The sequence below is a fragment of the Triturus cristatus genome, chromosome 7, assembly GCF_964204655.1.
Source record: "Triturus cristatus chromosome 7, aTriCri1.1, whole genome shotgun sequence".
Lineage (NCBI taxonomy): Eukaryota > Metazoa > Chordata > Amphibia > Caudata > Salamandridae > Triturus > Triturus cristatus.
Window position 1 is genome coordinate 1,846,704,464 of NC_140590.1, and position 27,777 is coordinate 1,846,732,240.

The 27,777-nt window shown below is 47.7% G+C and overlaps 1 long non-coding RNA gene across 2 annotated transcripts in view; it reads right to left on the minus strand.

Moving 5' to 3' along the window:
* Positions 1–392: 392 nt before the first annotated feature.
* LOC146813418 (uncharacterized) overlaps positions 393–27,777 on the minus strand; it is a 229,155-nt gene continuing 201,770 nt past the window's right edge. The window contains exons 5-7 of one of the 2 annotated variants that reach the window (XR_014966976.1): positions 22,787–22,804; positions 19,880–19,936; positions 393–513 (exon numbers count right to left, since the gene is read on the minus strand). This is a non-coding gene — a long non-coding RNA (uncharacterized LOC146813418). The remainder of the gene's footprint in view (positions 514–19,879; positions 19,937–22,786; positions 22,805–27,777) is intronic. The other variant, XR_014966975.1, reaches the window with a different exon arrangement.

Below are 27,777 nucleotides of genomic sequence, written 5' to 3' on the forward strand. Positions count from 1 at the left end.
GCAGAATCAGGGGTGGGCAGAGGGTTTGATTCTGATGCAAATTGGATGGACGACAAGTGTATGAATGGTTGACTGAGTGAAGGATGGTGAATATTTTGAGAAATTCAAGGTTGGATGGGCAGATTGAGGGTGGACATTGGCTAATTTATGATTTAGTGTATTGACGCATGGATCTTTGGGTGGGAGAATTAGAAATTGATGGTGTAGTCTCCTCCGTGGCTCACACCTGACACCGCAGGAGAGAGAGAAACAAGTCCCAAACCAGAACCAATCACTGCCTAAACCACAACCATCGACACTCACTACTGTTTACCACGGCAGTTGGACATTTCAAGATACACCCTGATATTTCTGAAAAGTTTCAAAATCAATGTGAAGAAAAATAAAAAAAATTCAATGTAAACGTTTATTCATTGTAAACTGGGTCTGATCAAAACAAACTATTCCTCCACCTCTAAGAAAATAAATGACAACTATGAGATTTCAGATGAGGCATCGGCATCCACCTGTTTTCTGAAAGAAGAAACACAGGAGAAAAAAGAAAAGAGACAAGAATTTTTAATAAACCAATCCATATATTATGCTATCTATCAATAACTCATACTCACTGTAGTTGTTTCAAATGTAATATTTAAACATTTAAAAAATATATATATATATTATATATATATATATATATATATATATATATATATATTGCTAGTCAACAGTTCAATTTGACAGACAATTCAGGTACAATTCTAGGGCAAATCAGCATTTGACATGTTTTGCTTACATGAATTGTTTTATGATACAAATGCTTTATTTCAAGGCTAATATCAGATACTTAATAAGTTGAAAATACTCTTTATCTTCCTCCTGGTAAGGGTGAGATATACTTATATTTCTCAATAGAAAATTATGTAATATGCTGTGTAAATAATATTGTTTCTATTTCAATAGAGCAAGTTAAAGATTTGTGTCTGCTGTTTCAGGCTGATGGTAGTTCTCTTTCACTTTTTAGACAATCTGTGGAGCACTCTACTGAATTCATTTGGTCCTGATGCAGACCCTGTGAAGTTCAACCAAGGGGTGAAACGATGTGTTAGACCTGGCACCTTGGCGTGAGTTTCCCTTCCACTTTTTGATGGTGTGCCTCGATTGTTTTGCTGATGTTGTCCGCTCAGGGCACTGCGCCACGGCTAATCCGTGCCGCAGTGCAAGTGCTCCCTAGGTAAAGTGTACCTGTAATTGATGTTCACGATTGGTTTATTGGATTCACTGTCAGTCCCCAGTAGAGTGCACCAGGGGTGCCAGGGCTTGTGAATGCCAATGCTGCTGGTGGGCTTGCAGCGCTGGTTGCGCCACCCACAGAAAGCGGCCTTGTAAAATGTGTCTAGGGTCTGCCACCGCAGACCCTGTGCGCGGTCCGGGACCGTCGCGCTGACTGCGCAAGTGCCCCCACTTGCCAGTCCCTAAACCTTCCCTTACCTACATATTAGCCACCCCTCTGGTAGGCCCAAGGGCAGGGTGCATTGTAGGCATAAGGTAGGACATGCCCTGGTGTGTGTGGCATGTCTTAGTAGTGAACTACAGCCCTTTCCGTTTTTCACTATTGAAGGCTACCTGCTCTCCATAGGCCAGAATGGGCTGCCGGGATCACGCCAACGCTGTGACCCCAGTGGACTCAGAGAGCATGGTAGAGTGTCAAGTTTAGTATGCCTGAACTCAGAATAGTAAAATACTTCTTGTAGTCAAGTTTATTTTAATATCCTGGGTTTGTAAATACTATTTTTAGAAAGTTAGTATTTACTGACCTGACCATCTCAGTCCGCCTCTGCTGTGTGTGTGTGTTCTGCCTAGCAACAGTAAGGAGCGGGGTGGGGGGGATCCCCAGAGACAGGTTGGCTGCCAGGAGGATGGGTGGGAGGAGTACACCTTGACTCTTGAATAGACCTGTGCTCTGCCACCACAAAGCCGGCGCCGCCCCCTGTGGGGCGGCTGATGTCTCTGCCCTGCTGCTGAAAGGAAAGAGCAGAGTCACCATAACAAAGTGCTCCAGAACTGGACTGAGCCAGGCCTAGGCCCCCTGGCGCTAAAGAACAAAAGAATCATGGTATAATAGTAGGAGCCTGGCTCCTAAGGAATCAGAATCCTGTTTTACCACAAAGAACCTCTGCCCGACTAGAAGGAGAAGGAGACGCTGGAGGAGCTGGCCTGCTGCTTGCCTTGCTGAGAAAGGAGAGGAAGAGACTACTGAAAAGACTTTGCTGCTTTGTGCTTTAAACATTCTCCAAGGGCTTGATCTGAGCTTGCCCCCTGAACTGAACCCCAGGACCAGTGGGTTCTCTGTGCTTTTGCTCGTCCTCCGATTCGAGCCGTGTGGGCATCCCGCTGGAAAAGAGACTGCGCCCCTCATCGCCCCTCCTAGGGCCGTGACACTCAGGAGCTCGCCTGCCGTAACCCCGTGAGAGCCCCGCTCCGTCCGGAGCCGCTCTCTGTCCCCGTGCCAGGCCGCCTGCACCCCTGTCACCGCCTGCCACTGGAGCGCGCTGAACGCGCTATCACCCCTCCCGCCGGAAGCCGTCCGACGACTGTGATCTACGCCGGGTCATCCAGCTGCACTGACTGTGCCCTGTGACCCCGCTTCACTATCCCCGGACATCTCAGGCCGCGCCGCCCCCGCTGTGGAGACCCCCCCTGCACCGCCGTGCTGAGGGTCGCTGGCCGCGCCTGCCTACCTGCCCACACCCGCTGATCGAGGATCCAAGACCACTTCTCAAGCTGAGAGTCGCACCGACCTGTGCCGGCTCTCCACATCACGAAGGAAGTTCCAGTATCGGGCTCGGGGCCCGCAACGCCTTATTTCCCCGTTCGCAGGAGCCGATCTCTGTGAGTACTGGAACTACAAGTAACATTTGCGAGAGACTACAAAGTATCCATTTGAAACTACGAACGAAGAACATTTGCCTGCTTTATAACCTGGTGGCCTAGCGAAAACGTTATTGGTCTTGTGATAAGTCTGCTGAGATATATATTCCTATTTTTACATAAAGAAGCGTATTTTTATATATATCCAAGTCTGGTGTCCGTTTCTGGGGGGATTGATGTATTTACTGTATGTGTGATTGTAAGTGCTTAACCAACAACGCCTGAGGAATCGCCTTGGCTGCTCACGCCACGCACCTAGAGGGTGAGCAAGGGTCATTCGCAAGGGGTTATCCTGCGCCCTGACGTGGAGGAGAGGGTTCCTGCTTGACACAAGGGCAACCTTGCGCCACCCAGAGATCCCCGACTCTAACATTGGTGGCAGCGGTGGGATTTCGGATTTGCACTTGTAATTTGCATACAGTGAATTATTAATCACCAGATAGTGAGAGCAGACCAAATAACGCAGCCACAGGTTTTTATTTGTTGAACTTTGTTGAGACATCTGCCGTTACTGCAACCATGCCTAGCTCACTCTCCGCTGGGAGAGCACTCTCTGTGATTTCTGGAATGGATGAGGTGGATTGGGAGAGACTGGAAGGCTACACGGTGGAGCAATTGAAAGGCTACAGTGTAAAATTCAGAGTCCCCCATGCTGGGTTCAAGAAGAAGCCCCAGTACACCAAGGCGTTGAGAGCCTGGAAGGAGTCACGAGACCCACGGAATGCGGGGGACATCGTTCCACCCGACAACCTTGAGGAGCCCAGCAGAGTCCGGTCGCCAGAGGAGCTGGCAGACAGGGCAGCAGACAGGGCGCATGCAATGGAGATGGCAAAGTTGGCAGGACAAATGGAAATGGAAAAGCAGAAGTTGGCCCTGGAGGCACAACAACGCCAAATGGATCATGATATCAGATTGAAGGAGTTGGAGCTGAAGGCGAAAAGTTTGGACACCGCTCCTTCTGGTGGCAGCACTCCACCAGTGCAGGTAGAGTCCAAGGTGTACATCCCCAAAGATGTAGTAAAGGAGTATTTTAGAAAGGATGACATAGGGCAGTGGTTTAGAGCCTACGAGGTGGCCATGTCTTCACACCGGGTCCCTGAGAAAGACTGGGGAGCGGGGTTGTGGGGAAGGTTCCTTGCTGAAGGGCGTGACACACTGTTAGATTTACCCTTAGATCTCCAAGCCTCATACCCCCATATGAAGGAAGCTTTAATGAACAGGTATGGGTTAACTCCTGAGCTATATAGACAGCGGTTCAGGGAGACGAAGAAGATCCCTGAGAGTACGTATGTGGAGTATGTGACCTTTTTCTGCAGAGCGCTGGATGGTTGGGTGAAGGGTAGCAAAGTGAATGATTATCAAGGGCTGCTTGATTTAATTGCATGGGAGCACTTGTCCAGTCAATGTTTTCCTGAGCTACGCCAGCACCTGATTGATAGCAAGCTGTCCAACCCGAGGAAGCTTGCTGAGGAGGCGGACCGCTGGCTCAGCACCAGGGTCCACAAGTGTCAAGTGGGAGACTCCGCCAAAGGTGGGCAGGGTCCCCAGCAGAAGAGTGGGGGGGACAGGGGTAAACAGAAGGGGTTCCAAAAAGGCCCCCAAAGTAATTCCCAAGGGAACCAGCAGAAGGGTTCTCAGCCTCCCCCACCCCCGCAGCAGAACGGGGCCCCGACAGGTAGACCTGTTCCAAAGGGGCCCTTCAATTGTTATAGGTGTGGTGACCCGGGTCACATTGCCTCTGATCCTAAGTGTCGCCTGTTTGGTAAGACCGCACCCACTGGTGCTCCACCCCGGCAAGTAGCTAGTGTTAACTTTGGGGAGGAGGTAGCAGTCCAGGAGGGTGGGGGTCCCGGGCAGATGACCCTAGTCTCGCTAGGAGACAGTGAGATGGTCCCCGACACTTACTTACCCTCTAACACTAAGAAATATGGGCAAGTAGTGACCATCAATGGAAAGAAGGTTGAGGCTCTTAGAGATACAGGAGCCAGCGTGACCTCGGTGAGGCAACACCTGGTGTCTCAAGAGCAGATTGTACCCAATGCCTACTGTAGGGTTGTCAATGCTGACAACATAGAGAGTCGTTGTCCAATGGCTCAAGTTCCCTTTGAGTGGGGGGAGGTCTCTGGTACTCTACAAGTCGCTGTGAGAACTGACATGCCTGTAGACTGTCTGCTAGGGAACGACCTGGAGAGCTCCCCTTGGGAAAAGGTGGAGAAGACCACGCATCTGAGGATGGTGGGTCTACCCGACTGGGCGTGCGTGACCACCCGGTCCATGGCAGCCAGTAGGGGTGTTGAGAGGGTCCTGGAGCCTGAGGGAGAGGTCCAGGAACCGGCCTTAGGGAGAAGGCGCAGGAGGCGCGGGAAACCGGCCCCCGAAGTTCCCACGGCCCAGGAGGAAGTAGACCCTGAGGGGGATGCTCTGGAGCCTAGCGGGGAACAGATTGCCGAACTGGGATACTTGCCTGAGCTGACCCATTGGCAGCAAGAAGGAGGTCCCTCCAGGGAGGAATTCTGCAGGGAGCAGAAAGAATGCCCTTCTCTCGTGGGTATGCGGCAGCAGGCTGCAGACCAGGCCAATGGTGTTCAGGCCAAAACACACTACGTGTACTGGGAGAGTGACCTCCTGTATTCCGAGCCTAAGGCTGCTGAACCTGGGTCAGCCCGTGTGCTGGTGGTACCCCAGAAGTTCAGAACCTTCCTACTGGGGCTGGCTCATGATGTGCCGTTAGCAGGACATTTGGGGATGGACAAGACCTATGACAGGCTTGTCACCCACTTTTACTGGCCCCAAATGCACAAGAATTCAGATTCCTACTGCAGAACCTGTCAGACTTGCCAGGCAAGTGGTAAGAGCGGAGGGAAGCACAAGGCTCCTCTGCAACCTTTCCCTGTGGTCGGTACGCCATTCCAACGAGTGGGTATTGATATTGTGGGGCCTCTGGACCCCAAGACAGCCCTGGGCAACAGGTTCATCCTGGTCTTGGTGGACCATGCCACCCGGTACCCTGAAGCCATCCCTCTGAGGACAGTGACGGCCCCCGTGGTGGGACGGGCACTGATGGGAATTTTCTCCCGAGTGGGATTCCCTCTAGAGGTGGTGAGCGACAGGGGGACCAATTTCATATCCACATATATGAAATCCCTGTGGAAGGAGTGCGGGGTAACTTACAAGTTCACCACTCCTTACCACCCCCAAGGAAATGGGTTGGTTGAGAGATTCAACCGAACCCTCAAAGGCATGATCATGGGCCTGGACGGTCCAATGAGGCGTAAGTGGGACGTCCTCTTGCCATGCCTGCTCTTCGCTTACCGAGAGGTGCCACAGAAGTCTCTAGGATTCAGCCCCTTTGAGCTTCTGTATGGTCACCCGGTAAGAGGACCTCTGAGTTTGGTAAAGGAAGGCTGGGAGCAATCTCCCAGGAAACCTCCCCAGAATGTATACAGCTACATGCTGGCCTTCCGAAACCAGACTCGGCGTTTCAGGCAACTTGCTGAGGCAAATCTGGAAGCCAGCCAGGAGGAGATGAAGCGGTGGTACGACCGGAATGCCACTCTGGTAGAGCTTCAACCTGGACAAAAGGTGTGGGTCTTGGCCCCAGTGGAGCCTTGTGCACTTCAGGATAAGTGGACAGGTCCATTTGAGGTTGTGGAGCGCAAAAGTCCTATCACCTACTTGGTGGACATGCAGTCTCCCAGGAACCCTTTGAGGGTCCTACATGTTAACCGCCTTAAGCCCCACTTAGAGAGGACCGAAGTGGGCATGCTGCTGGCCACTGATGATGGAATGGAAGAGGAGACCGAGCCTCTTCCTGACCTCTTAGTGGCCTCTGAGAAAGATGGGTCAGTGGATGGAGTTAACCTCTCACCCACCCTGACGCCCGAACAACAGGAAGATTGCCGCCACTTGCTGGGACAGTTTTCCGACAGATTCTCCCTGGTTCCTGGTGTCACAGATTGGTGCGTCCATGATGTGGACACAGGAGACAGCTTACCTGTGAAGCACAAGGCTTACAGGGTAACTGACAGGGTCAGAGCTTGCATCAAGGAGGAGGTCTCCAAAATGCTTGCGCTAGGGGTGGTTGAGTCCTCCAGCAGTCCTTGGTCCAGCCCCGTGGTCTTGGTCCCCAAAGCTGCTGCGCCGGGAGCCACACCTGAACTCCGGTTCTGTGTGGACTACAGAGGACTCAATTCAGTGACGAAGACTGACGCGCACCCCATCCCCAGAGCTGATGAGCTCATCGATCGGCTGGGGGCTGCCCGGTTCCTCAGCACGTTTGATTTAACGTCTGGGTACTGGCAGATCGCCTTGACCGATGGGGCCAAAGAGAGGTCAGCATTCTCTACACCAGATGGGCACTTCCAGTTCCGAGTCATGCCATTTGGGATGAAGAATGCCCCTGCCACCTTTCAGAGGTTGGTCAACCAGGTACTGGTTGGGCTGGATGCGTTCAGTGCCGCCTACCTGGATGACATCGCAGTGTTCAGTGCCACCTGGCCCGAACACCTGCGCCACCTCTGGGAAGTGTTGATGGCTCTGCGCCGAGCAGGCCTCACGATCAAGGCAAGCAAGTGCCAGATCGGGCAGGGTTCCGTGGTGTACTTGGGACACCAAGTGGGGAGTGGCAAGGTGGCACCCTTGCAACCCAAAATTGAGACCATCCTGGCTTGGGAACCCCCCAAGACGCAGACCGCAGTGAGGGCCTTCCTGGGGCTCACTGGGTACTACAGGAGGTTTGTCAAGGGCTATGGAACGATTGTTGCCCCCTTGACAGAGCTGACTTCCAAGAAGCAGCCCAGGAACGTGATTTGGACGGACACCTGTCAGAAAGCTTTCGACACCCTGAAGACTGCCATGTGCACGGCGCCCGTGCTCTTGGCCCCTGACTTCTCCAAGGAATTCCTAGTGCAGACAGACGCTTCAGAGCATGGTGTAGGGGCTGTTCTCTCACAGATGACTGAGGAGGGCTGGGACCAACCCGTAGCCTTCATCAGTAGGAGGTTACTTCCACGGGAAAGTAGGTGGAGTGCAATTGAGCGAGAAGCATTTGCTGTGGTCTGGGCGCTGAAGAAGCTAAGACCCTACTTGTTTGGGTCTCACTTCCGGGTTCAGACGGACCACAGGCCCCTCAGATGGTTGATGCAAATGAGGGGTGAGAACCCGAAGCTGTTGAGGTGGTCCATCTCCCTACAGGGTATGGACTTTACGGTGGAACACTGTCCTGGTACAGATCACGCCAACGCTGACGGTCTGTCCAGGTATTTCTGCCTTAGTGACGAGGAACCCCCTGGGCAAGGGTAGTTCTCCCCACATTTCAGCTGGAGGGGACACGTGTTAGACCTGGCACCTTGGCGTGAGTTTCCCTTCCACTTTTTGATGGTGTGCCTCGATTGTTTTGCTGATGTTGTCCGCTCAGGGCACTGCGCCACGGCTAATCCGTGCCGCAGTGCAAGTACTCCCTAGGTAAAGTGTACCTGTAATTGATGTTCACGATTGGTTTATTGGATTCACTGTCAGTCCCCAGTAGAGTGCACCAGGGGTGCCAGGGCTTGTGAATGCCAATGCTGCTGGTGGGCTTGCAGCGCTGGTTGCGCCACCCACAGAAAGCGGCCTTGTAAAATGTGTCTAGGGTCTGCCACCGCAGACCCTGTGCGCGGTCCGGGACCATCGCGCTGACTGCGCAAGTGCCCCCACAACATCATCCAAGGAATCTTTCTTTCTTAGTTCTTGACAGATCTTACAGGACTCAGTACCTTCTGCCTTTGCTGCAGGTAATCAGAGCTCGATACCTTCAGCCTTGCTGCAGCAAATGAAAGCTCGGAACCTTCGGTCTTGCTGCAGGTAATGAGACATCTGTATCTGCGGCCTTAGTGCAGGTGATGAGACGCCTGTACCTTCGATCTTGGTACAGGTAATGTACCAATCTGCATTGCTGCAGGTAATGAGAGCTCGGTACCTTCTGCCTTGCTGCAGGTAATGAGAGCTTGGTACCTTCTGCCTTGCTGCAGGTAATGAGAGCTCGGTACCTTCTGCCTTGCTGCAGGTAATGAGAGCTTGGTACCTTCTGCCTTGCTGCAGGTAATGAGAGCTCGGTACCTTCTGCCTTGCTGCAGGTGATGAGAGCTCGGTACCTTCTGCCTTGCTGCAGGTAATGAGAGCTCGGTACCTTCTGCCTTGCTGCAGGTGATGAGAGCTTGGTACCTTCTGCCTTGCTGCAGGTAATGAGAGCTCGGTACCTTCTGCCTTGCTGCAGGTGATGAGAGCTCGGTACCTTCTGCCTTGCTGCAGGTAATGAGAGCTCGGTACCTTCTGCCTTGCTGCAGGTAATGAGAGCTTGGTACCTTCTGCCTTGCTGCAGGTAATGAGAGCTCGGTACCTTCTGCCTTGCTGCAGGTAATGAGAGCTTGGTACCTTCTGCATTGCTGCAGGTAATGAGAGCTTGGTACCTTCTGCATTGCTGCAGGTAATGAGAGCTCGGTACCTTCTGCATTGCTGCAGGTAATGAGAGCTTGGTACCTTCTGCCTTGCTGCAGGAAATGAAAGCTTGGTACCTTCGGTCTTGCTGCAGGTAATGAGACATCTGTACCTGCGGCCTTGGTGCAGGGGATGAGACGCCTGTACCTTCGATCTTGGTACAGGTAATGTACCAATCTGCATTGCTGCAGGTAATGAGAGCTTGGTACCTTCTGCCTTGCTGCAGGAATTGAAAGCTCTGTACCTTCGGTCTTGCTGCAGGTAATGAGAGCTCAGTACCTCTGTCTTGCTGCAGGTAATGAGTGCTTGGTACCTTCTGCTTAGCCACAGGGGAAGATATTTGTCCACCTAGGTTTGCTGCAGTCTCCAAACCTGTTGTCTGAATTTATGCACCTAACACAAACCAGAGTGGATTTCTTGCAGACTTGCCTAGGGCTTTGGTACCTTACTTTATTTGGTGGGGATTTTAACTGTGTTGCAGATCCAGGATTTGAGCGTTCACACCCACCGTTAGGGGATGCTCCTGTGAACCGGACAGCTCAGAATTGTAGGGCCTGGCAGCAACAGTGGGGGGTTGTTGACTCTTGGAGGCGAATGTACCCCGTGACACGTGACTACTCATTTTTCTCAGGACTACACATGTTTGTCTGGATACCTTTTTAAGTCCTCTGACAGTCCATGGTGCGTTTCACAGTATTGAATATCTATGCCAATCTATTTCTGATCACAATTCTGTGTTCATCTCTTGGAATTGGGGGCGTGAGTGCCCTTGTATTTCGATTTGGCATTTAAAGGTAGAGGCCCTAAATGATTCAGTTTTTAAAAATAATATTGGAGAGGCTATAGCTACTAACTTTAATTAAAATGCTGGAACAGCTGCATCCCCTTTGATTGAATGGGAGGCATTTAAGACCGTGATCAGGGGTTGATGCATCGCAGAGGTGGCTGGGGTGCGTAGAACTTTAGTTGGTGTGGTAGAAAATCAGGAAAGGGTACTTAGAAGCCTTGAGCAACATAGGCCTGGTAATCCCACTCTTAAATATCTCGGGCCTTATTTAGGAGCCCTTTACACCATTGTTGCATCACTTTTTGTGATGCTGCGGAGACATAAAATATGCGCGACACTGTGCCATATTTACAAAGTGACGCATCTAGGCAGAGGTGTCATTTTATAAACCCCTGCACTACATTATACTTGCGTCAGGTATAATGTATGCAGGGTGGGCATTCCCCCGCACAGAAAGGCTTGTAGTAGTGGCTCAGTGAAATCTTTGAGATCTATGAGATTTCACTACACCACATCTACGATAACACTGCGTCGAATGCTTCACAGCAGGCGTGAGCAGTGACGCAGGCCTTTTGACATAGGGCTTGCCCCATCTGAAAGGACAGATTGCTGGAGTTGCGTCTGTTTTCAGACACAGCCCAGCAATGCACCACTTTTGCACCTACAGATACGTCAGGCACGTCAGGAATACTGACGTATCTATAAATCCTTGCAACATGGAGCGCTGCACAGTTAATACGGCGCATCCATGGTGTCACAAGCAGGTTACATTGAAAAGTGTTGCATCGCTATTTTCACCAGCAAAGTCACACTTTTTATTAATTAGGCCATGAGAGTGAGGCCCCCCCTGCTTGAGGCAGAGGAATTACTAGCGGCCCACACTGAAGAGTTGTTTTGATTATAAGGAATATTTGACCCGTGCTCATGCTGAGTGTGATAAAGCAGGATTCCTTTTGAAATGGCTTATTAATCCCCAAATCCGGAAATATTTGATTCTGGAGCTTGACTCAAATGCAGGTGAAGCATTACATATTCAATAAATGCTCACTTCCGTGAATATTACACTCATCTATATGCTCCAGCCCCTAGAACACCACCCAGGGCCGGCTCTAAGGCGGTGCGATTGGTGCCACCGCACCGGGTGTCGACTTGGGGTGGGGGCGTCATTTTCGCAAGTATATTAACATTTTAAAAGCACCAGCTGCTGCGTTCCTGGCCTCCAACAATTTTCAAGCATCAATTAAGATGTCAAGATAACTCCGGTGAATAATCGTCTTCCTGGAAATAGACCGACGGTTAGTCAACCGGAAGTTTTTACTCCTTTTAAGGTAGCGCTGAGGATTAAAATGCCTGCTGCTAAGAACGTGTACTATGCAGATCACAAAGTGCATATAATGTAAATAGGTCAGTTGGTTACTGCTTCTGTAAGGGAGCTGGTTTTGTTACTTGTAGTTTATAAGTCAAAATCCTAATATAGAACATTGAGGTATTAAATGTCAGCAAAGAGCTGCAAACCGCAAGGTATATGTTACAGCTATATGTTTTTTTGCCCATCTTTCATTATCCTAATCATCTCAAAAGGGTTCATGGGGTAGAACACAATTCTTATTATTAAAGAGAACCCCTAACAATGGTGCTACGTTTTAAATTCTGAATTTGTGCTTTTCCAGAAAAAGGACTCAAACTATATTGTCTACCAGTATTGATGACATATCACTACTACATTACACCTTGTAGTCCTGTCTGATGCAGCATTTCCTATACACTGATTTACACACATATGGTTGTCTGTGTGCAATGTGTGTGTGATGTAAAGTGCTCTGACACCTTACACTGGCATAAGTGGTGCTATAACACTAAAGCTATCTGAGAGTCAGTGGTTTTGGAGACTTGAGGGGCGCTGTTAAAGGGTGCTGGTGAGGGAATCCATGACAGAGGTGGTTTTTGGGGGGAGCCAGCAAACATTGTCGCACAGGGCGCCACCAGTTTTAAAGCCGGCCCTGACACCACCTCAGGATAGTGAGGATTTGTGATCAATAAGCCGCTGCAGGTCCTCTCGCGTGGGGATGCAGATGATTTGAGGGTGGGATAGAACTATACAAGAAATTAAAGCTGCAATAAAAAATATGGCACGCGGTAAGGTTCCTGGAGCAGATGGCTTCTCTATTGAAGTCTTTGCTACATACAAGAATGAATTGGCTCCTAGATTGGTGGAAATGTATTCTCCATCTTGGAAGACAGGACACCTGCCGGTGTCTACATGTGAGGCGCTGGCCAGTCCTCTTTTGACACCTTTAGGCCATTGTCTCTGCTCAATGTAGATTTTAAAATTCTAAGCCGTGCTCTGGTGAGCAGACTCTTACCACAAATGCCCTTTTTGATTCATACTGATCAAGCTGGCTTTATTACTGGGAGTAATACGGAGTGTAATATTCGGAGGCTCATCTCTCTCTTAAATGATGATTTTGTGGATAAGAAAAGAGCAGCTGACATGGCAATAGACATTGAGAAGGCCTTCGACAATTTAAACTGGGAGTTCTTATATTCTGTAATGGCTCAAATGGGTTTGGGTGCAAGATTTATTCACTGGATCAAACTTCTCTATACAGGTCCTAAGGCGTGGGTGCATAATGGCAGAGTGGTACCTGAAACCTATGACAGGGGACGCGGGACTAGACAGGGGTGTCCAAAATCCCCCTTATTATTTGCTACCGCAGTGGAGCCTCTGGCCAGTTGTGCCCTTACCAGGAACTTATATCATGGATAGAGGTCCATGGGCAAACCCATTTTGCAGCATTTTTTGCTGATGATATGCTGCTGTTAATCTAAGATGTTGGGATGGATTTGCCTGGTAGTATAGACTAACCCTGGGCAGGAACTCCGCTCGCGGAGCTCGCGGATCTTTGCATACTCCGCGTTCTGACGAGAACGATAAGTTCATGCAAAACTTCTGAGTCCGCAGTGGAGCAGAGTTCAGCCCCGGGCCCTCCTGCCTCCACCCCCTCTCAATAAATATTTTTCTAAATGAAAATGAAGGTAAATAAAACACACTTACTTTTATCGTGGTGTCTCCGGGCTGCCCTCCCCCTCCTCGCCGTGGTCCTGCAGAATCCCCTATGTCAGACGTACGTCATGGTAGGACGCGACATGTCATCAACGACGCTTGATAAAGTCATTAGGGTCGTGAATTACGTTTTTGCCACATGGGGCCCACCTTTCAACAGTCGAGAGTTTAAAGATTTTCTTATAAGCCTAAATGTAAAACATCAGAAAAACAACCCTCTCTGGCCCCAGGCAAACAGGGTTGTCGAACGCTTTATGAGTACACTAAAGAGAGTGGTTCAGCGTGCTGCGTTGGAGTAAAGTGACCTTAGATAAGTTTTGTGTTCACCCTTCGTGCTTACAGGTCCACTCCCTATTCTACAACAGGTCCTTCCACCTTGATGTTTGCGAGAGCCATGGGAACAAAATTGCCCCAATGGAGCCATCAGAGAATGATTGGTGCTGATGAGATCCGTGAAACAGATCTTGTAAACAACTCCAAAATGAAGACTTATGCAGATCGCTGACAAAGCACTTGGGACATGGTCTTCAAGGAGATAGACCGGGTTCTGGTTAAGCAGAAACAGAAGTGCAAGTCTGAGGCTGACCGCTGTGGATCCTGACTAGCAAGGGATCTATGTTGACCGCTCAACGTCCAGGCAAGTCCATTACAAAGGCTACATCCTATTTCAAACATCTGCCTCGATGTTCTTCGGCTCCAGATGTCTGCACGGAAGTATGCCCACCTCAGAGTAGAGTTCACCGCCTGCTTCCGCTTCCCCTACATCCGAGGCAAGCCTCTGTCCTTTGCGTACACAGCGTGATCTGGAAGGCCGATTTGAGTGCCTCGATGCCTCATTGAGGAGCTGTAATGTGTACATATGTAAATTTGGTACTTTTTATTTAACGAAGGGGGAGATGTAATGTCTTGTATATAGTTGTATAGCGAGACACTTCTGGTCCTCGAAGGACTCCGTAGGATGACATAAGTGTTGGGTGTGTCTAGGTGTATTTAAATGAAGTTGATGACGCAATGTGAGCAGAGTTAGCCGTTGCACTCTGATGATTAAAGACGTGCAGTACAGAGCTCCGTGTGTGGTGTATTCATTTGCATGCTACCAGGCTGGGTAGGTCACTACAATTATGATCTAAAGATGTACTCAGTGCACAACAAAGTGCCCCTTGTAGAATTAAACGAGTGAAATAATGTGAATTTACTCCTTTTGGGTTGCACCTACATTTGGAGTAGATTTACCAATTTTCAGAAATTCACAAACACTTCCAAGAGTACTGCTGGAAATCTGCAAATGTGATTGGTTTCCATGAGACTCACATATGTTAGTATTTACACATTTATTGGCACATGGTCTGCTTTTTTCTGGTCAGGGAGGGAAATATTCTTCGGATACATATTGACTCCTGACTTTGAATAGAGAAAATCTCAAATCCATTTCAAGGTTGGTGTTCAGCTATTTAGCCAAAAGTAATGCACTGGAATGTCTGGTCCCAGCACTGGAAAGCAGATTTATTCCATATAATATTATACCTCACAGTGTAATATTACATGGGAGTAAAGCGACTTACAGGTGTGAATTCAGGTTTAGCGGCTGACAAACCTGAATTTGCACAAGTAAATCCTGGCATTTGGGAACATAAATTGAATGTAGGTGCCCCAAAGGCTTTGTGCATTGGAAGAGAGAGAGTGTGAAGCAACCTTGAGTGTGACATTCAGGCGCTGCATTGGAATCACATTGAATGCTTTCCAATTGCTTTATGTTAGACTGGGATTTACCTGCACTTAACTAAAGGCTTAAGCTTGGATCAATAGCCAGGAGGAGCCAAGTATATAATCAAAAAATGGGTGGAGAGAACTCAGTCATATCACACTGTTCCACTCTAAGAGGACACTAAAAAGTGTAGATTCGTATGGCTTAGCTGATCACCCGTGAGGGTATCCAGGCGCCAGAGCAGAAGCATGGGTCTGGTGGTGCTCCTAGTTGAACATCCAGGGGCCGTATTATTATAATTGCGTACTGGCATTGTTTGTGCCGGACCTTTAAAAAGATGCACTGGGAACAAACAGTCAAAATGCGCCCTATTACCATGAATGAGCTGCCCCCAGGGCAGCTGCAATCTCGTGCTCCCTGTTTTCACAGTGCAGGTGGAACTTTTGCAGGGGATTAGAGATCCCCCTTGCAGATGGGTGCATTCAATGACTGCTCCTGCCTGCAAGGGGATGTCTGAGGGGGAAAAAACCTTTACAACACGGTCATTACACCGCAATACCTTTACAACGCGGTCGTTATAACGACCGCGTTGTTAGTATGTGATGCATTTACATCGCATATCTTTACAATGAATTTCACTAGGGGGTGCTGAGGTATTGGAAATGAATTCCAACACCTTCCCTACTGTTGCCCGAACTGGAGTAGGAATAGTAAATAATACTATTCCTAAGTCCAGCGCGCCCCCCAGTGGAAGTCGTTGTAAAGACTTGCGATGTAAATGCATCTCATACTAACAACGCAGTCATTGTAACGACCGTGTTGTAATAGCACGCGATGTAATGCATCGCGTAGTAAAGTACTTTATTTGTCTGAGGGGTCCCCTTCCACCTGCCAGAGGGCTGCCATCAGGGGGCGCACTGACAGTGCGCCAACGTTTAGATGGCGCACTCTGAGTGTGCCTCGTGAGGGCTTCTTTGCCTCTACGTGCATGTCGGTAATATGGCGTGGGTGCAGAGGCAAAGGGATTCCCTCATTTGCAATGGGCGCACCTCCATGCAAATGAAGGAACGCCCCCTTGAGGATAGCGTAGGTGCTTTACGTGCGCCAGCGCTATTGGAATAACAGAAAGGGTTTCACAAGCATCTGCGGCCCAATTTGTACAACCTAAGTGCGCCTGGGGCGAACAAAGCTGGCGCAAATGCACGTTGCACCCCCAGGGGACTTTCTGTAATATGACCCCAGGTCTTCTGCATTTTGCGGAAGTTGAAGAGTGGAGTAGCAGTCCTGATGTGTAGAGGAAGTTCATTCCAGCAGCGATAGGAGGATGCACCTCTTCCTATCTTGCTTCTGCGGATGCTGGGGAATCATGCAAGGGAGAGAAAAGTGGAGCGTAGCTGTTTGGAGGGTTGGTAGAGTAGGAGTTGGTCATTGAAGTAGGCTGGTCCTGCATTGTGCAGGGATTTGTAGGTATGGATGAGAAGCTTGCCTTTCTGGGTGGGTAGCCAGTGTAGTTCCATAGGTTAGGGCATAATGTGCACACTTCTGGGGATGTCTAGGATGAATCTAGGGGCGGTGTTTTGGAGGGTCGCTGAGTTTGTTGGAGATGACAACGTAGAGTGAGTTGCCATAGTCAATCAAGGTATAAATTATGTATGTATATATGTAGAGTATTTCTAACGCGAATTCAGCCACATGTTCAAAGACAAGCATAAAGTAAACAAGTAATAAGAGATGAAGCTGGTTTTTGGACAGTTAATGTGTTGGGATGCTGTGTTCTTTAAAGATGTGAGTCTTCAACTCTTCCCTAAATTGGAGCATCTTTAGGAAAGTTCGGATCGATACAGGGATGTTATTCCCGATACTGGGATGGAAAATGATAAGTTACTTACCTGTAATCCTAGTTCCCATCCAGGGGAATCCTCCTCAAAGTCATAAACACTGAATATTCCCCCCACGTGCAAGGACACCACGGAGCACGTATTAGATATATATTATATAGTCTATCAAAAGGGCCTTCCCCTTTGTTTTGTTGTTAGTAGTGTACAGAAGTGCTTTAGTCTGGGAAGGGGTTCAATAAATGAAAACCCAATGTAACCGAGGCATTCCTTAGCCTTGGATATAGGTTACATACATACATGTAAATATATATATATATATATATATAGCTAACGATTCCCATTCAAAATCCTCCTTTCACTGTAGAAATCGGACGGCACCACAGGAATGGGATATCTTACATTTTATTTTTCACCCAACAGTGTATGTGCATCCATGGTCCTCGCACATGAGCGGTAATATTCTGTGCTTATGACTATTGACGAGGATCCCCTGGAAGAGAAGTACTGCTGTCTTTTTTTTCTTTGTAATACTTCTGAGTCTACAGCCTGATGGTGTCCTGCCCACAGGTGTGCCTCAATCCACCTGAGATGGTGAGCTTGTCTGGTGGATCAGTGGGGGTGCTAGTCGTGAAAACTTTGTAAATAATGCAGCTGTTGTTGAAGATAGTTCAGGAGCCCATGGAGCTTCATCAGAATGGGGGTGATGTGCTCCTATTTTTTCAAGCCCTGGATGAGACGTACGGCGGCATGTAGGATGCCCCTGAGTGGTGCCAGTGTAATGTCTGAGAGGCCATGCAGGGACTGTGCTGTGTTATTCTTCCCGACGGGCATTTCACTGCATGCACTTCAGCACCTGATAATACTGCACTGCAGAATGTGGCAAAATACCTGTCGACGAGGTGGGAAGGGGACAGGGCTACAGGAGGCACCCTACGTAAAAAAAGAAAAAGAAAGCGGCAACCACTGCAGGGCAGACAGTGGCGTCAAGAGTGAAAGAGAGTGACATTTCCACACATCATCAGGGAGCGGGGCATTACCACTACCCAGATGCAAGAGTAGAAGGGTTTGAACAGCAGTTCTCAAGTCGGTTTCTGGAAAGAAATGATTTGACTTTCTTTAGAAGAGAGAGCTGGTACTACCGTCTTTGTGCTGTTTGGAATGTGTCCTTGGGGGTGACTTGTCATTCAGAGAAAGTTGGGTTTCAAAGGCATAAAGGTTCATATCATTGACCCCCGTTTGTCCTTTGTTGTTGGCAAATAACAGGAATTCTGTCTTGGTTGGGATGATCTTGAGGAAGGCGCTGGACATTCATCTCTGGATGTGGTGCCGAGTTTGAGGCATTGGTTGTTTGAAGTAGAGGAGACTTTCAAGTAGAGTTGATCATCATTAGCGTATTGGTGAATCTTGATGCTGGCATCCATGAGTAGAACACCAAGCAGCTTGATGTATAGGGTGAATATGACAGAACACACTGTGGAGCACTGGAGGACTCTACATGTGTTAGGGATCTTTTGTGACATAGACATGCCCATGTGAATAAACATGAGTAGGTTAGAAAGATAGGTGGAGAACCAGTGAAGGCCCTGCCGATGAATCTCATTCAAGACTTCAGGGTGCATATGAAGGTGGGATGGTCGACTGTGTTGAAAGATGCTGAGATGTCAAGCCATATCAAAAGGCAGGAAGTGATCTGTGGTCTAGGAAGCATCATCTACGTCATTTAAGATAGCAATTTCTGTGCTGCAGCATGGGCTAATGCCAGACGTGCAGCAGGGAACTGAGCGTATTTAGAAGTTGAAAAGAAATGCAAATGCAAAGTCTGTTAGTAAGCGGCTGCCATTACTGAAGCTGGTGTCCCTTGCGTGCTGTGCCCATTAATTAAGTACATAGTCATGCAGGAGATGGTTAGCACTGATGGGATCTTGAAGTTGAACATAGACTGTTTTTCCAATGATCTTGCTGATGAATGGTAGGTGAGTGATGGGCTGGGAGGTGGAGCGGTAATCAGAGTCTAGACTAGGTTTTCAAAATACATAAATAAAATGCATTGTCATTTACAATGCCAATAGCTTAAACTCTCGCAAACGCGAGACCTATTGTATTTCAAATGTTTCCTTAATTATATCTCCAAATGCATTTGCAATGCAATAGGTCTCACATTACTGAAAGTTTCAGATATTGGCCTTGCGGTATTAAGGAGGGACTAATAAGCCAATGAACAAATCAGAAGTCAACATTTACAAAGGACAATGACACAAGCCAATGAAAAATATGAGTGGAGAGTGGGCGGAGCTTCAAGTCCATACCTGAATACAGCATGTCTCGTCTAAAAATCATCAAATTGACCCAGAGTAGGTGTGACCGGGCACCTGATACACAAGTTAAGTAGCCCTTTCTTTCACAGGCTGGCGCCTGCTCCTTTAAGAAGAATATCACAGAGACTGAGGTGGCGGGACTGGAAGTGTGGTTCAGGACCCAGAACCAACACAAACGGACACTGGGGGATCAAAGCGTCGCGCCATTGTGACAGGAGGAGGAGTTGCTGTGGCACGTTGTGCCAAGCAAGGAAGATACCAACAACCCTAAGGAGTCGGCATCAACAGAAACTGTGACAGCAGCCAAAACCGCGGAGATCTCGAGGGCGAGTTAGAGCAGTCAGAAGCAGAGCAGGAGCTGTCCACCGACTACGCGGAGACTGCACGTCATCGGCAAGCGAATAACCCCACCTGCAAGCCAACAGTCCCAGCCACGCTTGAAGCTGTGTGATCGGATTCGGAATTGGGGAGGATGGGCGGATAACAGGAAGGGAAGTCAACAGTAGGAAATTTTAAGTGTTAAGGTCAACAGCAAATGGATTTTCTTTTGCTTACTTTAAGTTTCTTTTAAGTGCACACATGAGCTGTTGGTGATGGCAACGGTATGGAGGGTAGGATTGTCAATTAACTGACACTCCATACCTCAGTGCCTCTTGACTAATTCCCTATCTGAATTTTAAAGACACCTGAAGCACTACATAATACAGCCCTAAGAAAAGGGTTATTAACAAATACAGATACAGTGAAGCTGGTGATACCTAGCCATATATGGAAGAGATAACTTACCTGCAGATGTTTCCTTGTCTCCGAGGGACCGGCAGGGACGCTCTCATACCGCTATAACTGGAAAAAAAGAGTAGAGAACGATTCAGTCTACAATTCCCTTTATCTAAAGGCTATACAAAACATAAATAAAGTGACTGCATGCAAATATAACAGACTGTAGACTTGTTGTTGCCCCAGACTTACAGAAGGACATTCTGAAAAGGAAGCCATTTCTTGCAAAATTCAGGGAGGTCCAACAAAGTGGCTAAAAAATGACTACCCAACATCTGGTGGCTCTTAATCTCCCTATGATAAAGTATGGAAACGTTTTGTAAACTTAAAAAAAAATAAGGAATACATCTTTTTATGTTAAATATTATTTTACATAATTTTATATATACTTATTTTAATGGTATGCCAGTATGAAAAATATTTCTGCATATATAACTTAATTTTACATTATAAAATGTAAATATTTTTTTATATATTAATTGAAAGTAAAATTATTTTTCAGAAGACATTACAAACTAAAGCAAAATGCAATATTTCAAATATGTATTGAAATAATTACAAGTGATGTATAATATGAATTAGAAGTAGTTTCATTATTTTTAATACATATTTTTACATTCATTTTAAAATTTAAAAAAGGTTAATAAAAATTTTCAAATAATAATTACGTTTTATTTATAGAATTTGTTTAACATTAACATTAAATAAAAATATTAATATTTTCAAATAGTTTAAATACATGAATTTTATTTTTACATTCCTTCCTATACAGCTTTCCTTCAAGTTCCTAGCTCCATCATTTTCTACGGGAAGGTGATAAGGATCCAGTGAGTTGCCATGTGTGGTGCTGGATATACTCCAGCTCTGAGGTGGAGTACATTCATGACTGTTTTGGGGTGGTTTTGGATGGAGTAACTATAGAAGGGCAGTTTGAGAATAGAAATGAGTATACTCTTTTATAGGTTGGTGCATCCCTTCCCTAAACCCCTCCTGAAACATCCCTAAACCCCTCCTTACTCTTCCTTTTGCCCCGCCCCTTTAGTCATACATATTACCCGTTTTGCAGCCATTCCCCTCTGTCCCTCCCAAATTTACTATAAAACGTATACATACATGTGAGGAGATCGACACAGTCAGGTGGAGATCTTAACACAGTAAAGATGGCAGAGGTGTGAATCTCAGCACGTAAGTATGTTAATAATATTTGGTGTTTCTACTAATGTACTACAAAGTGCAGTTTTGAATAGGCCCTTCTATCTGAAATGACCAGGAAGGAGGTGGTCAACCCACATGGTTCTTTTTGTAATGCAGTCAATATTAAACTGGCCCCACGCCCATGCAGGTGGAGAAGATTGCTCTCCTTTATACACGTTGCGGGGGTGAAAAAACACACATCCACTATTTCCAATGGTGAACAGTTCAGCTTCATTATACAAACAGACTTCCTGGCTAGTGACCATTCCTCTCCCTCCATCCATTGCCTGCATCTGAGTTCAACTTTACATCCTTCTCCATTCAGCTTTCATCCTTCTCCACTCAGCGTCCATCCTTCTCCAGTCCACATTCATCCTTCTCCAGTCCACATTCATCCTTCTCCATTCTTCATTTCACATCCACCCTTCTTCATTCCTCATGCAATGTTCCTTCTTCTCCGTTTCAAATTCCACGTTCATTCTTCTCCAGTCCACATTCATTCATCTCAATTCCACATTCCATGTTCATCCTTCTCCACTCCACATTCATCCTTCACAATTCCACATTCATCCTCCTCCAGTCCACATTCATCCTTCTCCAGTCCACATTCATTCATCTCAATTCCACATTCCATGTTCATCCTTCTCCATTCCACGTTCATACTTCTCCTCTCCACATTCATCCTACTCCATTCCTCATTTTATATTAATCCTTCTTTATTCCACATCAGTCCTTCTCCATTCCACATTCTATGTTCATCCTTCTCCATTCTGCATTTCATCTTCATTCTTCTCCATTTCAGGTTCATCCTTCTTTATTCCACATTCTACGTACACCCTTCTTCATTCCGCATTCTACAACTTTCTCCATTCCGCATTCCATGTTCTTCCTTCTCCATTCCACCTTCATCTTTCTCCATTCCACATTCCATGGTCTACACAAGCAGACAAGCTGCAAACACCACGTCTGACCCCTGCCATGTGTCATTTTCTTCAACTATGTACAATGCTTCTGGTCACTGTCAAAAGAACTGAGACAGTGACTCTATACTTTAGTGGGAACCCTTGACACAGCGTTTCGATCCATTCGGTGCACGCCTCTTCCTCTTTGGATGTCTGCTCTGAGATCCTGTGCTTGTTTCTCATCTCCCATTCTCACTGATCTCTTCTCATTATCAATTGTATCCTCCAGACTCCTTTTCTTTCACTCATATCATCTGTTTCTCCTTCAATTTTTCCACCTTCCTCTGTTCTCTAGCTCCTTTACTGTGCACTAACCTTATATATGAGTTACATGTGGCAAAAATAATGGATATTATGATTTGATCTCATTTGTGGATATTACATTGTTTCAGCCTCAAAAAAACAGAAAATATTCGAGAAATATGTCCTGACTTGTCTACCATAAGATACCATTATAGGTCCCAATTGCACACATAAAGAGAGATTGAGCCTTCACCAACTCTAAAGAAATAATGATATCACATTGGAGAAGTGAAGACCCCTGGGTTACGACCATCAAATATCAATGTTCAGGTGTAACACTGGGGTCATGGCCAAAGCTGGTCTCTTTCTGAATGAGACTTATTTAAAGAAGGACATAGGAAGTAAACCTCACTGACGAATGTTTTATGGCTCAGTCTGAAATGAACCTCTCTGGGGGTGAGGGTCGCTCACTCGCAATACCTAACATGTCACCAGGACTCGCACTTGGTTCACTTACCGGTTTTAGGTTTTTTAGCTGTTGGAACAAACAAAGAAAATGAAAAAAAGACATTATTTTTATTTCATGAATTTCAAAGGCAGTGGACATTTATATTCAATGATGAGCTTTTTTTCAAATGATCTTTATTGAGGTTTCATAAGATGCAAGATGTAATTATAATAAGCGATCGGTCTACCATTCAAAAGCGTAATGCCATCCTCAATTTTGTCCGATCAACAAATCCCCAACAAACCCCCCCTCTGCTCTTGTGTCAGGTCTCACAAAAAGTATTAAGAGATACCCTTGTTTGGATGGGTTGTGAAGTTGTTTCAAGGATAAATTGACCTACACCTGGGTCCCGCACTCTCTCCCTTGATGTGGTGACAATCTACTGGCTCCTCTGAGAAGACTGCGTCCAGAGGTTCTTTTAAATCAGACAGCATGGCCACCCAAGCTCTTGGGTCGTCTTCCAATTTTTTATCTTTAGATACATCTTTCATGAGTATCTCCTCCGCAGTCGCCCACTCAGAAACACCCCTAAGACAGTCCGTGTGTCTCAGGGGATCGGATCCAAGCTATTTTATGGCTAAACGGCGTTTTGCCAACAATAAACTAAGTAAAATAAACTTTCTGCTAAGTTTTTTATGAGTAGGATAGGGATCAGCCCTAGCCGCACCTGCTTCATCGTAAGCTGTATATTCCACCCAGTGGCTCTAATAATATTTCTGAACACCGTTTGCCAGTACGGCGTCAGTGCAGTACAGGACCACACCACGTGAATAAAGTCCACATCTAATCCCCCACACCGTAGGCATCTATCACTATGGGTATTGTATATGATGTGTAGTGTTTTGGGAGGAAGGTATGTTTGGTGCACATAATTGTATTGTAATAATTTAAATCTGGTATTAGAACTAACCATTCTTACTCCTTCATGTACCAAAATCCATACTTTTGTGGTCATGGGGTTCTCCAGTACACCCTCCCATTTGGTTTGCACTCAGACTGTCACTGTCAGAATGTCGGCTTGCAGGGTCTTGTAAATATTAGAAATCAGTCTGCATCCCTCTGCCAAGCTCAGCAGGGTCACTAGGGTATCGGAGGGCTGCAGAGCGTCTGGAAAAGTTGGACAAATGTCCTGGGCGTAGCCAAAATCTTTGCATTTTGCAGATGTAGGATGCTTGCATTGTATGTAGTGTACCAAAAAGCGGTACACTATGTAGGAAAGTCCAGACGACCCATATTGGCTTAAAGGGCTTAAATTAATAATCCCAAATGCTCTTTTGTTGTAGTGTGGCGAGTAGTTTCGGTTCATCAGAGGGTAGTGTTAAGCATTTGTTCAACACAGTGAGTGTGTGCCTCAATTAATGAGGCACACACTCAAGAAGAAACTTGAGACCAAGTTAGAAAAATAACAGGCATTTTTATATATATTTTAACACAAAGAACTTCGGGATTGGATAAGTATTTTGAGATATCAATTTTTACAGGTAAGTAAAATTGAAGCACACATGCATTTTTTCACACTAATGCTTTCCTATGGAGAAAGAAACATGCCCTGCATACAGGTTCTTGCAATTGTATTCTGGGGTCACCTTTAGGACTTAAGGTGCTGGAAGGCCAAGGTCCAAAGTGCCAGCAGCAGTGTGAGTTTACTTGCCCTGGTGTGTACAGGTGCAGAGGTGCTGGATAGGTTAGTAGCCTTGTGTGCTATACCGTAGGCAAAGAAGGGGGCCACCTGGAAACAGGCTGCAGAGGGGGGACTTGCGGAGAGTCCGGGAGCTCCCACAGGGGGCTCAGTTCATGAGAGTTCTGGCAGCAGGGGGGCCCAGCTGGTTGTCGTGGACCTGTGCCAGGGAGCTTGGCTGTAGAGGATTTTGGTCTGCTGGGCCCATGTGTCAAAGGTACTCATGGGTCTTGGTTAGACATGCGGAGGAGGCAAAACAGGACAGCTGGGTCACTCTCGCTGCTGGCCTCTACGATGCCGACGTCCCTCATCGTCTGGTCTGTTGTTTCAGCATTGGAGTCTGGATTGGACTACAAACAAGCTTTGATTGCTGCAAGGGGTCCAGTATCATGGGAATTGATGCAGCACGGGTCCTGTTGGTCCTAGCGTCTTCACACTTGGTGGACAAATGGTTCTGACCTCCAGGACCACAGTGACCTCCTGGGTGGCTGCTGCATCAGTGGACCCGGTGCTCAGCAGAACGGTGAAGTGGTTGGTGCCTGCAGGTTGCAGGGAGATGGCTCCTCCACTTCTTCAAGGGAGATGCTGATGGCTCAGCGAGGTGATGGAGGACCTCTGAAGCTTTTGGAGGATGCACAGCTTCAGGACGAGTCGGATTGTCGGGACAAGAGCAGGCAGGGTTTGGCACCAAAGTCCTCCTGGGGTCGTAATATGTATTGGCATTGTTTGCACCTGGCACACCTTTGAAAAGGTGCGGCGGGCACGAACAATGCCAATGCACCCCAAAATGGTTAATGAGCTGCCCCCAGGGCAGCCGCTAACTCGTACTGCCCTGGGGGCAGCGCATTCACCCGCCTGCACTTTCAAAGGGGTTTAGAGACCCCCTTGCAGGCGGGTGCAGTCAGTGACTGCACCTGCCTGCAAGGGGATGTCTGGGGGGTCCATGGGACTCCCATTACCCCCTACAGAGGGCTGCAGTCAGGAGGCGCACAGATAGTGCACCATCTTTTAAATGGCGCACTGTCAGTGCGCCTCCTGAGGGCTTCTTTGACTCTGCGCCCGCATCTGTAATATGGCACGGGCACAGAGACAAAGGAATTCCTTCATTTGCATATGGCATGCCACTATGCAAATGAGGAAACACCCTCTATTGATAGTGCTGGCGCTTAAAGTCCTCAATTTTTGCTTCTTTGGCTCTTCTGGGTCTTTCTTCTTTTGTTAAGGGTATCTAAGTTCCTGGTTTCAGGGGGCCATCTAAATACTGAATTAAGGGGCGTTAGGGGGAGTGAAGGGTAGTAGCCAATGGGCTACTTACTAGGGGTGGACAAAGAATTCCGCTCCACCAGCAGAGTTCGCCGAATCTTGCCCACTCCACGCGGAGTTCCAAAAAAACAACAACAAAAAAGTGACGCGTAGCAGAGTTTCATCCCAGAGTGACCACTTCCCAGACAGGACTTAGTGTATTTGGCCGTGCTGGGGGCGCTTGCCAGCACCACTAGACTGCTGTGAAGGGCACATTATCTGCCCTCCTTGCAAACTCAATTTGGAACCAGTTCAGGGAGCTGTTGGCTCCCGCTCTGGCGCAAAACAGGACTAATGACAAGGGAGTATCCTCCCACACTGTCCTGCCCCTCCTCTAGGAGGGACCCCTGAATCGTTCCAACCCTTCCCTTAGGGTACTTAAGGGCTTACCTGTGGGTGGGTCTTTAGATTCATTGTGGGACAAGATTCAGATCTTAAACCACTTCATCTTCAACCGCTGGGCACTTTGGACTTCTTGGGACTTTGCTTTGCAAACCGATACTGCATCTGGAAGACTCTTTCTGCTCCCGGTCTTGTCGTCCTGCCAGTCTTCTCGTTGTCTGTGCCTGTGCTCCATACAGGTTCTTCTCCAGGCCTGTGGGCATCCAAGACACCCAAAGGAATCTCCCTTGGAGTGAGGGAGTCACTTCCCTGCACCTGCAAGCACTGCAATGAAGCTGACCGGTCGGCTGTTTCTAAGCTCCCATGGACTCCAAAAGGTTCAGAAACACAGGTTGCAGTTCAGGCATTCCCTTAAGACCTGCACTGTCTTCACAGCAAGTTTGAAGCCAGTATCCCTCGTTGGAACCACTGGAGCAATACCCAGTGCACTGCCTCGACTTGCCATTGCCAAGGCTTGTTGACTCTCTTTACCATGGATCTTTGGGCTTCAAGAAGCTCCAGCCTCCAGCATCTCTTGCTACCAAGATCTCAGTCCTCACCACATCCTCTGCACCGTGGGCCTGCATCATTGGTGAGCTGCTCGAGGTCCTCTTGTTACTCCTGTGCCTCCGGCCTGTGGGTCCTCTTGAGGGTCTTCTTTGGCTCCAGTGGGCCCCCTGTTTGCTCGGGCCCTACTCTGACTTACCTGATTGTGGTGAGTCCCTTGCTGGTCCTGACACTGCACCTTTTTTATCTGCCACGTTTGTTGCCGCTTCCTAAGCTCGTTGGTGCTCCCGCTGGACACTGACCCCCTTGGTTCTTGACATCCGGCATGGAACAGCTTTTGAAAGGCTCCTGGTCTTCCACAATGCACCTAGTCCGCACAGCTACAGCGCCAAGGTCACTGTCAACTCTCCTGCATCTTCCGACATCAGTGGGCATTCGTCTTCTATGCCTCCTGGTCACTCCTAAGTGGCATAGACTCTGTCCCCTCTGCTTGCAGGTATCTCTCTTCCTGAATCCACTCTTGGGTTCCACCGGGCTCTTTCTCCGACTTCGCTAGCGGCATCTTTACTAAAGTCCTCCATTGTGGTCTACTGCGGTTTCCGACATCATTTTGCACCTATGCAACCGGCTTCCCTTGTGTAGGTATCCTGGTTCCTGGGGTATCCACAGGTGGGGTGACTCTCCAACCTTCCATCTTCCACAGGGTTTCTTCAGGGTCCTTTGAGAAGGGTCCTTCCTCTTGAAAACTGAAACCACGACTTCCTCATTGATTTGTATTGAGCACACGGTCGTGTTTCCACTCTCACACAGCCTCCCTGGGGTCCCTGGGTACTTACCTTGGGTGGTTCCTTGGGTCCCCGGCTCTTCTATGTTTCCTGGGTCCAGTCTCGACTTAGTCTCCACTGGAGACCACTGTGTATTTGTGCTACTTACGTGTTCTATTACTGAAGTACTGTGTGTATTGTGATCATATCTCTGGGAAGGAGATATTGGAATGTGTTAGTGAGTGTTTATAATAAACAGATATTTTTATAACTGCACTGTGTGGTTCTTTTCCACTTAACCTACACTATATGATTAATACTGGTAAAACAAGTTGCTTAAAACTCCTTCTGGACTAAGCCTGAAGGCT